General features: G+C 46.4%; 1 protein-coding gene across 5 annotated transcripts in view; it reads right to left on the bottom strand.

The window, feature by feature from the left end:
• Positions 1 to 14,129, bottom strand: part of EYA2 (EYA transcriptional coactivator and phosphatase 2) — a 272,328-nt gene that overhangs the window by 207,144 nt on the left and 51,055 nt on the right. The window contains exon 1 of one of the 5 annotated variants that reach the window (XM_060284863.1): positions 5,441 to 5,454. The exons of the other annotated variants lie outside the window; for them this stretch is intronic. The gene's annotated coding sequence lies outside the window, so the exon portion shown is untranslated. Of the gene's footprint in view, positions 1 to 5,440; positions 5,455 to 14,129 lie in introns of those variants that run through there. 5 annotated transcript variants of the gene reach the window in all.

Below are 14,129 nucleotides of genomic sequence, written 5' to 3'. Positions count from 1 at the left end.
ATCATTTCTAATGGGAGCTTCTTTGCTCCAACTTACTTACAAAATCCAAGCTTTTCTATTCAAGGAACTTTGAAGCCATAGAAAAGAGAAAGAAAGGAAAAGTGCTACCTGTGATCTTAGCATCTCTATCCATATAGTTCTCAACCGGGATGATTTCACCCACCATGGGAGACTTGGCAATGACTGGGGAAGTTTTTGGTTGTTACACCGGGAGGTGGTGGCGGCGGCTGCTACTAGCACCTAGTGGACAGAGGCTAGGGATGCCGCTAAACATCCCACGATGCACGGGGCAGCCCCCACCAAAAAGGATCACATGTCAATATTGCCAAGGTTGAAAACACCTGTTCCAGGCCAATGTTTTGGGACATCTCCCCTGCCCCCAACTCTTCTAGTTCTTATATTCATTTATTTTTTAATATAGTTGAGCTCCTATGGGATATTCTGCATTGATGCTGCTCCTTCCACCAAACATGAAAGCGCGATCCACTGTTCCCCAAGATTTCTTACAAACACTATGATGGTACCATATTCCTTAGGGTTGGGTGTCATAACTGGCTTAACGTAGTGTGGAGGTTATGGACACAGCTTCTGGGCCCCTCCTACCAACTGGGTTAACTTGGGGAGTGACTGAGACTTGTGACCTCAGTTTCCCCATCTGTAACATGGGCTTAACATTTAACTTGCCCCAGAGGATCATCATGAAGATTAAAAGAATTAGTATATGTAAAGCATCAACCAGGGGCACATTACTAAGTAGCAGAGAAACATTGAGCTATGACGATTACTCGACTATCTCTCTTTTGCTTCTTCTTCCAAGTTTTAATATGAGAAATAATGTCAAAACTTTATTTCACGTTAAAATATTTCAAAAAAAATAGAGTTCTGGGACTTCAAACATCAGGTCCCTTACAGTAGGATGATATTTGAAAATTGAATTACATGACTTGTGCAAAACTGAAATAGAACGAAATGGAAATATGGATGAACTCCCATTTTCTGCGCATGTAGATATAGCATGACTCCTTGTTGACCCTCATTACTCTGGGGAAATGCCTTGAGTTTTGCATCTTAAACTCACTGGGCATGTAACCTCTTCTGTAAATGTCTTAGGATGTCCTGCTTCTATGCCAGCAGGGCTGACCTGGAGTGAGGATCTTGTAGAGTGAGTATGGGCACCGCTGGCCCCAGGGGATCAGTGGGGCTGGACTGGCAGGACTCAGCCCCACACTCTGTGGAAGAAGAGCTCCAGTGGTGGCTCGGGGTAGGGGGCAGCCTATGGCGGAGGCTGGGCTTCACTTTTTCTTGGTGCGCAGCCTCGCCGTGACCCACCACCACCTTTAACAAGCGTGCACTGAGAACTCTCTCAGTTACTGAGTGCTTGCTCTGTGCCAGGCACTTTGCACTCACAGTGGATAAAAACATGGGCCCTGGGACCAGACTGCTGCGTGTGCACCTGATCCAGCACTCACTAAGCCCAAGCCACTCAGCTTCTCTGTGTCATACTTTCCTCCTGTGTCATATACATGTTACGATAGTACCTACTTCATAGGGAGGTTGTGAAGATTCCATAATACATGGAAATCCCTGAGGACAGCACTTGACTCTTTGTGAGCTGTCAGGAGGCGGTAAATATTACTACGACCTCCTTTGAACTTCCTAGCAACTCTATGAGGTCGGAGCTCTTCTTAGCTTCCACTGTGCAGAAGCAGAACTGAGGGAAACAGAGGTTGAGACCCTCGCCCAAAGCCACACGGTAAGCGGTGCAGCGAAGGCTGCAGTCAAAGCAATCTGCTTCACCCTTAACCTCTGGGCCAGACACAGACAAATGCACGCAAGTCTTCAAACGAGTATCAACACTTAAGCAAAAGTATCCACCGTTTGAGCCAATCTTGAGCAGTCTGTTCATTCAATAAGTATTTACTGAGCACCTACTATGTGCCTGAGAGGATGTGGGGATGGAGCTACCCCTACCATCGAGCTCTACATACAGTCTGAAGTTTAAGTCGCAAAGATGGAGGCGAATAAAATCAAGAGGCAGAAAGCACCTGGAATCCTGACTGCCTCACCGGAGCCCTGAACCAGCTATACCTGAATGCAGAACCAGCTATACCTGGACTCTCAGTTCCTTGAACCTATAAATTCCCTTTACTCACTAAGCCAGTCTGAATTGGGTTTTCTGTCACTTGTAACTATACGTCTTGACTAGGAGAGTTAGGTTGGGTCCGACTTACTCTCATACTTGGAACAGTTTCTAAAGCGTTATGCCCCAATTTCACTCCTAATTTCAGTTTTTTCCATAAAAGAAACTGGGTCATCTATGTTTCTGGTATTACCTGATGGAGTACATTACAGTATATTTCCAAGTTAAACCCTTAACCCCTTAAAAACCCCTCAAATGGCAACCACAATTTAAAACCTTGTCTTTGAGATAACTAATCTGGTAGTTACGGATGTTGTTCATCAAATATTCCAGGCTTGTCTGTTGGGTAGGACTATACCTCTTCATCCTATTTTAAAGTTATGGTCATGTGAGTTACTTCGGCCAAAGAAGTGTTAAAGGAAATGACAAGCAACCTTTCTGGGCAGAGGCTTGGAGAACTAGTGTGTGATGTTCTGTAGCTTCAGAGTCCCCAGAAGACCCAGGAGGGACACGGAGCAGGAGCAATAAATAAATATCTGTTGATTTAAAGTCACTCAGATTTGGGGCTATTTGTTACTACAGCAGAGTCAAGCCTATCCTGACTGATATTAATAGAAAATATGAGCGCGTACTGCATGTAGTAAGAGTCAGTATTGTTTCTTGAAACTTTTATTTATATATATATTTTGTGTGGTGGTGGTGCTGGTGGGGGGTATGTCTTCTATGTGCACATGTGGTTTTTCTTTTTTATGTCATTACAAGATTGCAATAAATATGTTTCTTACTGAGAATCATCGTCAAAAGTCTTTAAAAACAGTAGTCTGGAACTTTGGAAAAAACTTAGGGTCCAGAAAAGAACATCTAAAATATTTGGAGGGGGAATTCCCTGGTGGTCCAATGGTTAGGGCTCCAACGCTCCCACTGCAGGGGGCACAGGTTGTATCCCTGGTCAGGGAACTAAGATCCCATAAGCCGTGAGGTGTGACCAAAAATAAATAAATACATACATACATACAAACATCTGGAGGACTAGACAGGAGAACTCTGGATAAAAGGTCTAAGATGCTAAGTTTGGAGGAGTTGATTTCAATGCTCTTCATGTACATGAAAAGAAAGGGTGTTTTCCAAGCTCTTTTCCAACGCTCTAGGGCGAGGGTCAGCAAACGTTTTCTGTGAAGGGCTAGACATTAAATATTTTAGGCTTTGGAGGCCCAGAGGTCTCTGTCACAACTACTCTGACTCTGCCGATGTAGGGAGAAGGCAGGCACAGACCATACAGAAGTGAGCGGGCATGGCTGTGTTCCAATAAAACTTTAATGACAAAATAGGCATCTGGCCAGATTGACCTGTAGGCTGCAGTTTGCTGGCCCCTGCTCCAGAGGATCAAACAACGAGGTAGAAACAGGTTGAAACGTAAGGACTTACATTTGAGATCCACAGAAGAGCTAAAGAGGAGTTCCTAGTAGAAGAACAAGGGCCCCATCATCTACATTAGGGGTCAGGAAACTACCAGCCCTGGGCCAAATTCTAGCTGCCTTCTGTTTTTATAAATAAAGTTTTGTTAGTTTAGGTGCTGTCTATGGTTGCTCTCATGCCATGGCAGTAAAGTTGAGTAGTTGCAAAACAGACCATTGGACCCAAAAAGCCTAAAATATTTATTGTCTGGCTCTTTACAGAAAATGTTTGCTGATTCCTGGCCTACACGGCCTCAAGTATGCCCAGGCTCATGTTCAAACAATGGTGTTTGGGGGCTTAGGGTGGGTCCAGAGCCACACCCAGAAAAGGACTTAGAACAAAGGCAGCCCCCGAGCAGAACAATATTTTTAATAAGGTAAATAGGGCAAAAGCCAAAACGAATCAAAATAACCTCTGGCCCTGCACCCTGGAGCGATTCTGACCACAGTGATGTGCAAGAAATGAGTTCACAGCTAAGACGTGCTCCATAAATGTTAAAATAACAAGAACGATACACAGTAATAAAACACAAAGCCCCGCACCCTGTCTCCAAAGGCAAGACCTCCCAGGGTTTTGCGCTTAGAAGTAAGGAGGGAGCAGCCCTCACCACCAATGGCCCATCTTGGCAGAGGGTTTGATGGCCCTACAGGGACCCAACGGGCGAGGTCCAGAGGAGGAAGAAGTTCAAACACAAGCAGGCACTGGAGAAAAGCCAATCTCGACCACGAGACTCTAAGTTCCACTGGGAAATGGTACCCAGATCCCAAGGTCAACACTTATTCTTGAGGCCCTCAGCGCTCAGGGTCTTCTGTGCCAGGACCACCTGGGTTCCAAGTCAGCCCTCATCCCAGGCACACAAGATCCCAAGTGCTGGACCTTAAGCCAGAGTAGGACAGCTCAGTGTCTTTCACGCTGTGAGACTCGCCAGCTGGTGGACTGATCTGATCGTTCCAGCACCTCCACCCTCTGCCGTGGAGCCTGCTAGAGGTCTGAAAAGCTAAAGCAAAACACCCAATCGTCACATCAAGAGCTTGCTACAAAAGCTGACGAAGCAGAGAGGAGCAATGATGCATCCCTTCCTGCAACACGCCCAGCAGGGCCCAGCAGGCCACAGAGGTGAAAGGCAGATCCCGTCCAAAATCATCACATGCCGAGGCGTAAGAGAGGTTGAACTCTCTGAAATGGCTTGAAGCTGGTTAAAAATAGGGAGCTTGAGCTTTCTAAAGATTCAACGGATTGGCACTCAGAGTCCAGCTGCCCAGGCTCACTCCGGCCAGTTCTTACACAGCGCTTAGGAAATGGCAGGCATTGTTGTAGGCACTTTACACAGAAGATCTCATTCAATCCGCAATGTGATGCAGATGCTATAATTAGCCCCATTTTACTGAGGGAAATGAGGAAACTGAGGCCCAGGGAGACTAAGGCTACCCAGATAAGGGAGGAACCTTCCCACTGCTATTCCAGGGGCATATTTTTTCAAAGAACCTTTTTTTTTTCAAATAAATTGCCAAGAAATAGTAAATGCAGCATTATTACCTTTTATGCTCCTCTCCTTTCCTAACTGATACCTCTTCTTAGTACACAGTTGGCATCAATTAGGTAAGATTTGACACATGCTATGGTCTGAATGTTTCTGTCTCCCACAGAATTCATATGTTGAAATGTAACCCCCTGTGTGGTGTAATCTGGAGGTGGCGCCTTTGGGAGGTGATTAGGTCATGAGGGTGGAGCCCTCATGAATGGGATTAGCACCCCTTTAAACAAAATCCCACAGAGTTCCCCAGCCTCTTCCAACAGGACACAATGATAAGATTGCCGTGTATGAACCAGGAGGTGAGCTCTTACCAGACACCAGATCTGCCTTGATCTTGGAATTCCAGCCCCCAGAACTGTGAGAAGTAAACATTTGTTGTTTAAGTCACCCAGCCTATGGTAACTTGTTATAGCAGCCCAAACTGACTAAGACAAGACATAAACATAACAAACTCTTCTGAACACTAATTATGTGACAGGTCCTACAGGGAGCTTGACAGCAAACAGCTGGTTGGATCATCCCAACAATGCCGTACAGTGGATGTTATTTCCGCACCCGCCCCCCATCTTAGAGACGAAGCTGCAAGGTTCAAAAAATGCCCTTGAGATGCAGTGACACCAGTGGCTGGCAGCCCTGAGTCCTCACCAAGCACTGCCAGATGTCTGACACACACTCTGCGTTCTTCTCCTCACAGGCCCCTTACCCCAGCACTCTGAACAGCCCCTTACTCTCCCATTGCCCACATGAGGAGACTGAGGCTGCAGCTGGCCCAAAGCTATGCAGCCCTTACTAACCCCTCACAGAACCAGAGATGTCCACCACTGGAAAGGGCCTTTGGGCATCTTGTCCCCAGCCCCAACCCCGGTCCTCAGGGCTGGAGTGAGAATCTCCCATCTCACACACTCACCTCCCTGTTTCAGCTGTTTCTGAGGCTCCCCGGGGCCAGCCAGAGAAGACAGAACAGGGAGGAGGCTTCTGCTTGGAAACCTGCTCAGAGAGCGTTTGGAAGCTCCAAGTTAACTCCAGGAGCTTTCAGCATCCACCCTGTTTGTTTTTGGCCCAAGCCAACTTCCTGTTCTTGAGAGAAAAGGCATCTTTTATTCTTTTTCTTTCCTTTTAAAAAAAAATATTTTTCAACATCTTTATTGGAGTATAATTGCTTTACAATGGTGTGATGGCATCTTTTTAAAGAGAAAGAAAAGAGGAGAGAGGGAGAGAGAGAAAAGCAAAAGATAAAAATAATGGGCTTCAAGCCACGGAGAGGTTCTATTAACAGAAAGGCGTCTTGAGGAATTACAAGGAATTACAAACAGGCAACAACACGTGGATTAAGTTTCCCTTAAAATTCTTACAGCTTTGGAAATTAGCGAGGAGGGGGAACACCGGGGGTCAAATGGATTCTAGCTTCCTTCTGCATACTCTGCTGCCATCCTTTTTTGTTTAGGTATATGTCACCCTTGAAGTCCTTCGGGGATAAAAGTTTGAACTGGAAGAAATTCACGCTGAGCACAGGCAAGCTGGCCTCCAGGGTGAGCCTTCCTGCCCAAATGCTGGATCTGGGACTCTGTGCCCCTTGGTTACAACATTCATTCAACAGCTGACAACAGTTACTAGGCCCAGAGGGGGCCATGCCTCGGGCCGGGCACTTCAGTGGATTTTTCTCCTTAAATCTCATGACAAATCTGTGAGGTAAATATATATATTCTCTCCATGCTAGGAGAAAGCTGAGACTTGGAGACAGCAAGATTTTTTTAGTCATTCAACAAACACGAGCACTTACTGTTTACTGGCACTGTGCTAAGGCCCATATACTCGGTCAGGATTTCTGTTGACCCTGCTGACATTTGGGGCTGGATAATTCTCTGTTGGGGGGCTGTCCTGGGCACTGTTTAGCAGCATCCCTGGCCTTTACCCACTAGATGCTTGTAGCATCCTCTCCCCAGTTGTGACAAAGATGTCTGCAGACACTATTAAATGTCCCTTGTGGGGGAGGGGCAAACGTCGCCCCTGGTTGGGAACCGCTGCCCTACGAGGATTCACTCACAGAATCCTCCCTGTGAGGCAGGTCTGTTGGGGTCCTCATTTCACAGATGAGAGAACCTGGCTTGGGGAGGTTAAGTCGCCTGCTCTTGCCCAAAGTCACACAGCTAGTGTCAGAGAGGGGACCTGAGCCCAGCGGAGAGCCCTGCTCACACTTAATTCGGCGGTAAGTACATATTCAAGGCTGCGCAGCTGGTTGTTGGAAGCCTTCGAGAGGTTGCATTTTGGAACTGTATGAACTCAACTGTTAGGTTCTCTCAACTACATGAAAAATGTCCCTAGGTCGGTGGCCCCTTTGCCCCGCTCTCATCTTTTCTCTAAGAAGGTCCTTCTCTTACAAAATGGTGCCTTTCCTCGGCTTGTCCACTGTACCCTCCTTGGTGAGGAATGTTCTAGAAACAATGTCAATAAGAAGAAGTCTAGTAACAATGACTTCACAATTGATAAGCACTTTCATAATATGAAGAGCCAGCGTCTATTGTGTACTCACCACTGTGCTCTGAGGGGCTTTTAAAATATCTCCTCTAACCGTTATGACAAGCCTTTGACACAAGCCTTTGAGGATCTCCATGTTACAAATGAGGAAACCGAGGCACAGAGAGGGGAAGTAACTTGCTCCAGGTCAGACAGCTGGTAGGTGGGCACTGTTACCCACCAGGATAAACTGACTCTCCTAATAGTGCTGACTGAAGTTCTACGCACAGTGCAATTATTTTCTCACCCTAGCCCTGGAAGATAGATAAGACGGATATCGTCGCCCTATTTTAGGAATTTTAGAAGCTGAGTCCCAGAAAGATTGAAGAGCCTGCTGAGGCCACAGCTAAGGATGTGAACCTAGGAGTTTGGTCCTAGAGACTGTGTCTAATTTCCATCATCTCACTCAATCCTTCCACTGCCACTTTACAGAAGACATACGTGATCCTGTGCTCCAGTGCGGGGACTTGCCCAGAGCCAGGATTTGAACCTGGGCCTGTGTGATTCCAAGGCACAGGCCTTCCCACTGCACCATCCGGCACGTGGTCTCCTTGCTGACGCCCCTGACCAGCTTTCTCCACCAAATACACCTTGGCAGCCATCAGGCCTGGGGCTTTCGAAAGGTGGCGCATCTTACACAGCTCCCACTGTTTATTTCGTAGCTGTTTCCCCGTTTACACCAAAGGGAACCATCAGAAGTGGCCCTTCCAGGTGGTGAGACAGATGGTGGGTCAGGAGGCTGGGGAGCCGGCAGGCAAATCTTTCACCTTGGGGTCACTGGCTCGCTCTGCAGGTCCCCTGAGGCGGCAGGCGCCACTCCCCTCCCACAGCTGTTGGGCCTTGCCTGTGAGAGGCCTGGGGGTGCCCAGCCTGGTCTGTGGGAGACAGCTGGCCACAGCCCCCAATGCTACCAGCTGCCTGGAGCTGTCCACCCCTCCCTCAGATGGCCTGTCGCCTTCCTCTCCCAGAGTCCTTTGCCTTGGCCTGGCCACCATCGCAGATCAAAGTGTTTAACCCCTCGAGGGCCAAAGGCCCACAGAGATGCGCCCAAGCCCTGGCTAGATGGGTGATCTTTTGTGCCTTTTCTTTTATATCCTTATCACCATTTGAGTTTTGTACTGGTGCCTATAAGCTATGTGACCTCAATAATTGCTATTGTTATTTTCATTTATTTTTAAAATTAGTAATAGCAGTATTTGCAGAGTGATTAAGAATGTGGGCTCTGGATCCAGACACACCAATCCTGGGTCCCCACTCAGGACCAAAGTGATCTTGGGCCAATGATTTAACCTCTCGGTGCTTCTGTGTCCTTATCTGTGAAACAGTTCATTGATTTACGTTTCTGCCCACTCTGTCTAGGAAGCCATCTATCTATTTATTTATGTTTTTAAATTTGGGTGAATCCTTGAAAGGCCAGATCAAGCCTTTTCTCCTCCATGAAGATTCCTGAGATATCAGGCAGGCATATCATACTTCTTGTATATCTTTTCACAGATCTCTGAACAATATTGGGCACACAGAAGATCTTTCATCTAATAACAACTATGAATGGCTACGTTTTATTGGGCACTTACTATATGCCCAGCACTGTCCTAATGCTTAACATATATTACTTTACTCTTCCCTCAAACTTTATGTCTTGTTAATATATCCATTTTACAGATAAGGAAACTGAGGCTTACAGAGGGTAAGTGACTTACCCAAGATCCCAGCAGTAATAAGTGGAACAACTAGGCCTTGATGGATTTCCTGGGGATGGGCAGGCCCATTATGCAAGGCAGGAAGTCTAGAGTTTTCGCTGCACCATCTCTTACAAATAGAGGGCAGGAAGCGACGAGCTCTGATTTCTAAGAATATCAGTCCTGCTTTCTTACAGCGAAGTTCTGCTGCGAACGACTTAGTTTCTGTGCTAAGGATTTACAGTAAATCATTCTCTTTCCCTGGAAGATGTGTATATTAGGGCCATTTTTGGTGCAAATGACAGGAAGTTTAGCTAGTTGAAGTAAAAAAGAGAATTTATTGGCTCACATAACTGGAAACCTGAGGAGTAGCTAGCTTCAGATATAGCTTGATCAAGGGATTTAAAAACTAGTAAGGTCATTACTTCTCTCCCTGTCTTTCTCTCTCTCTCTGTTTTGCTTTCCTCCATGTTGGCTTCATTCTCAGGCATTCTCTCCCCCAAGTTGTTGGCAAAGATAAGTTCTTGGTGTGTCCAGCCTGACCCCCTGCCAGCTCTTCAATCCCAGTACATAGTAAGAGCATACTTTTTTTTCCTAATAGTACCAGCTAAGACCCAGGAATTATTCTGATTGGCTAAGCTTGGATCATGTGACCATCTCTGAACCAATCACCATCACCAGGGTGATGCTATGCACTCATTGGTCAGATCTGTGTCTTATGCTCACCATATGGGAAGGGGAGTGAGACCCTCCTGAACTGGGAGTGGGGAAGGAGTGTTTCCCAAAAGGACAATCAAAGTGATTTTATGTCAAGAAGGTGGAATGGATCTGGACTGGCAACTCACAGTCCAGTGGTTGAGAGAGAGAGAGAGAGAGGTGTAAGCTCCTCACGAAACTTTGGAGTAAAGATAACATAATGAAACAACACACCACAGAACTAGAACAGAGGCAAAAGCCTGCAGCCTGAGAGTGGGTAGGGGCTCTTCAAGGGAAATCAAGGCAAGTTACCAAAAGAAGAGGAAGCTAGCCCCAAACCTAGTCTCTCCGGGTCTGGAATGGCAGGTCTGGAAGAGACCAATTAACTGGTTTCTCTTCACAACAACCCCAAGATGTAGGTATTGGTAGTATGTCCATCATACAGATGGGGAAATAGAGCATTTAAACAACTTGCCCAGCTGAGCAGCACTGGAACTTCAACCCAGGCAGTGGGCTGAGTCTTACCCACTAGGCTGACTGTCCCTCCTAAGAGAGGCAGAATCTGAACCATGTGATTTAAGTTGTCCAGGAAAGAGCACTTACCCATCTTCAGGTTGCCTTAAGCATCACAAGCTGATGCACTGAATTCCAGACAACCCCCACTTCTTGAAGACATTGACTTCCCAATGCTCGTTCATCCCTAACTCTGACCATTTCCCTTTCCCTAACTCCCTCTCACCTCTACAATCTAAGGCAGACTCCATCTTTGAGATTTCTCTTCCAACCATCCCCTCCTCTCCATCCCAAGACCGATACACAGTTCAGGATACACCCTCATGTCTTTCTGGGATGACCCACAGGTTCTGACTGCCCCTCTGTCTCTCCTCTGTCCCCTCCAAAAGTCTGACCGCTGCACTGTTTCAGACCCTTCAGAGGTGCCGTGGGGCTCACAGATGATGTTCAAACTCTCCACTATGCAAAGTGATCAGTTATCTCCCTTGTTGGCTGGCACTGCCTTTGAACACTTCTCCCATTTGGGGGAATTCCCACATCATGGGCCCCAGATCCCCATAGAAGATGCCAGAAATTTGCTTTCTCAGCCTCCTGTGCAACTAGAATGCAGACATGGGACCTGTGCTCCACCGATCAGACTCACCCTCCTGAAACTTAGATTAGGAGCCGACGGCTCAAAGGAGAAGATGTGCTATACAGAAGCCATCTGGTGCTGGCAAAGACAATGGCTTCCAGAAGCAGCCAGAGCAGATGTTCCAGCAGCCGCAACCTTGCCAGGGCCTGGGAAGGATTTTCAGGGTCCGGGGCCTGGCTGTGGCAGTCACCATCCACTGCAGCAGGCCCCAGGTCTGGGCCGGGCACTGTGTGACCACCATGCCTTTTCTTGGCCCTTCCCTCACTTGTGCTTAAACTAGCAGAAGTGGATTCTGTTATCTGCAACTAAGATCATGACTGATCCACACGATTTAGCCAGCCCTACCTGAGCTGGCTGCTGCCTCTTCCTGACTCCCAATAACACCCTTCGCCTCTCTGCCCCTTGCACTCTCTGATTCAACTACCCCAAACCTCCTTCAGTTCTGCCAGCTGGCTGGGCTTCTTCATCTCTGGGCTGTCGAACATGCTGTTCTCACCCCCTGGAACACTTCTCGCCATTTTTTGCTGGGTCACACCTACTCATCCCTCGAGTCTCATCGTTGCTGTTACCTTCCCTTGGAAGTCTTCCCTGAGCCTTGCCCCCAACCAAACTTGGTTAGATGCCCTGTGGTCTATATGGTCTACATGGTAGGATGTCCTGGGGGACCCCCGGGGTATCCTGTACGTCCTCTAGCTATGAGCAACACTTATCACACTGAACAGTTATTCCCCATATGACTGTTTGTTTCTTTTCCCCGGAGGGTGGTACTGGGCAGACTCTACAATGTCACCTATGCAGTATTCCTGACAAAACTGTTTAACCTGAATAACCACAAGGAAACATCAAATAAATCCAAATTGAGAAAATTCGACAAAATAAATGGCCTGGATTCTTCAAGAAATGCCCATGTTTTGAACGACAAAACAAAAACACACAAATAAACAAAAAATAACTGAAGAATTGCCCCAGATTAAAAGAGACCAAAGAAAAACAACTAGTAAGTAAAATGCAGGATCCTAGACTGGACCCTAGACTAAATTTAAAAATCTGATCTAAAAGACATTACGAAGAACTTGGACTAGGGAAAGAATATTAGATGGCAGTACAGTGTTAATAATAAATACCCTGAGTTTGACAATAGTACTGGAGTCGTGTAGAATCTCCTTGTAACCAGCAGCCAAGATGCCCCAGTGACCTCTGCTTCCTGGTTTTCATACTCCTGTGAAGTCCCCTCCCACATGGTGCCGGGGCTGCTCTGTGTAACCAGTAGCAAACGGCACAAGTGATGATGTATCGCTTATGGGACTGGGTTACAAAAGACTGTGGCTTTCATCCTGGCTTCTGGGCAGCTCACCCGCCTCTTTCTCTCTCTCTCTCCTTCTCTCCATTTCTCTCCATCTCTCTCTGTCACGCTCTCTCTCATTGCTCACTTTGTGGGAAGCCAGCTGACATGTCATGAGCAGCCCTGCAAAGAGGCCCATGTGGAGAGGGGCTGAGGCCTCCCGACAACAGCCATGTGAGTGAGCGTAGGGATGCCTCACACGAATGCAACCCCAGCTGAGGCCTTGATTCCAGACTAGCGACGGACCCTGAAGCAGAGGACCTAGATAAGCTGCATCCAGATTCCTGCCCCACAACACTATGATATAATAAATACTTATTTTATCAAGCCATTACATTTGGGGGGTAATTTGTTACACAGCAATAGATAACTACTACATACACTAAAATATTTAAGAATGAAGAATTCAAGTAACTCTCAAATGGTTGAGCAAAAATTTAGAGAGAAAGAGAGTAATGAAGCAAATGTGGCACACTTTTAACAATTGGTGACATGTGACAGGTATCTGATGTTCACTGTACCAAACTGGTAAATTTTGTCGGTTTGATATTTTCCAAATTAAAAAACTGGGGAGAAAAAGAGAAGAGTACAGACTTTGGAGGCAGGCTGCTTGGGCTTGAATCTGGACTCTATTTAAGTAGCCCTTTGGGTTACTTAACCTCTCCGTGCCTCAGTTTTCTCATCTGTATAGTGGGAATGCAAACAGCATCTATCATAGGATTGTGGCGATGATTAAGTGGATTGATGCAGGTACAGCTCTGGTACAAATCAGGGTCTGGTTCCCCAAAGAGTCAGCTGTACTACGTCATGCTTGCTTTGTACCCCGAGCCTGGCACAGAGACCTGGCAAATCGTAAGCGCACAAGAAATATTTGTAGAATGAATGAATGAGTCAATTTTCTAACCAGTGGGTTGCAGGCTTCTCTTGGTTTTGAAGAGTTCCTCTGTTAGCTGATGTGGCCAGAAAAAATCTCTCTGGAATTCAAGAATTCTAAAATGCTTTGCTGGAAGCATGTCCTGAAAGGTTGGATTAAAAAAGAAAAAAAAAAATCAAGGCACGATGAAATGCATGCATTGGACTCCCAAGCTAGAAAACCAAGGAGAAACAGACAATTATAGGTTTCTCTTGCAAACAACAAGGCCATTCTCTAGACTGGCTTTCCTGTGCGCCAGGCAGAAAATTACCACCAACCCCCAAACAAAAGTCTGTATAAGGTAATAGTAACCAACCCTTACCAAGTGTGTTTACTGTCCCAGGCACTGTTCTTCCTTATGCCTAATAATTCCTTTAATCCTTACAACAACGCTCAAAACTAGTACTATTATTCTTCCATTGTACAGATGAGGCACAGAGAAGTGAAGTAACTTGCTTAAGGTCACACAGCTTTGGAAGTTGTGATCTCAGGCAGTCTCAGATCAAATCCATATAAATAAAAAATGTACGATGATTATAAACTCCTTATTCTCCATGAAGTTCCTCCCGTAGGTTCTGGTACATGAGTTCAACCCCAATGCCCCAACCAGCAGAGATTTTTTTCCTTCTGAAACATGAGCTAGATTTGTCTTTACTTTTAACGTACACAAAGGAATTTATTACTTTGCAGTCAAACTGCTCCAGAGCAG

Source organism: Globicephala melas, chromosome 15 (assembly GCF_963455315.2).
Source record: "Globicephala melas chromosome 15, mGloMel1.2, whole genome shotgun sequence".
Classification (NCBI taxonomy): Eukaryota; Metazoa; Chordata; class Mammalia; order Artiodactyla; family Delphinidae; genus Globicephala; species Globicephala melas.
The sequence above is the reverse complement of the archived record's forward strand: the minus strand, read 5'-3'. Positions and strand labels throughout refer to the sequence as shown.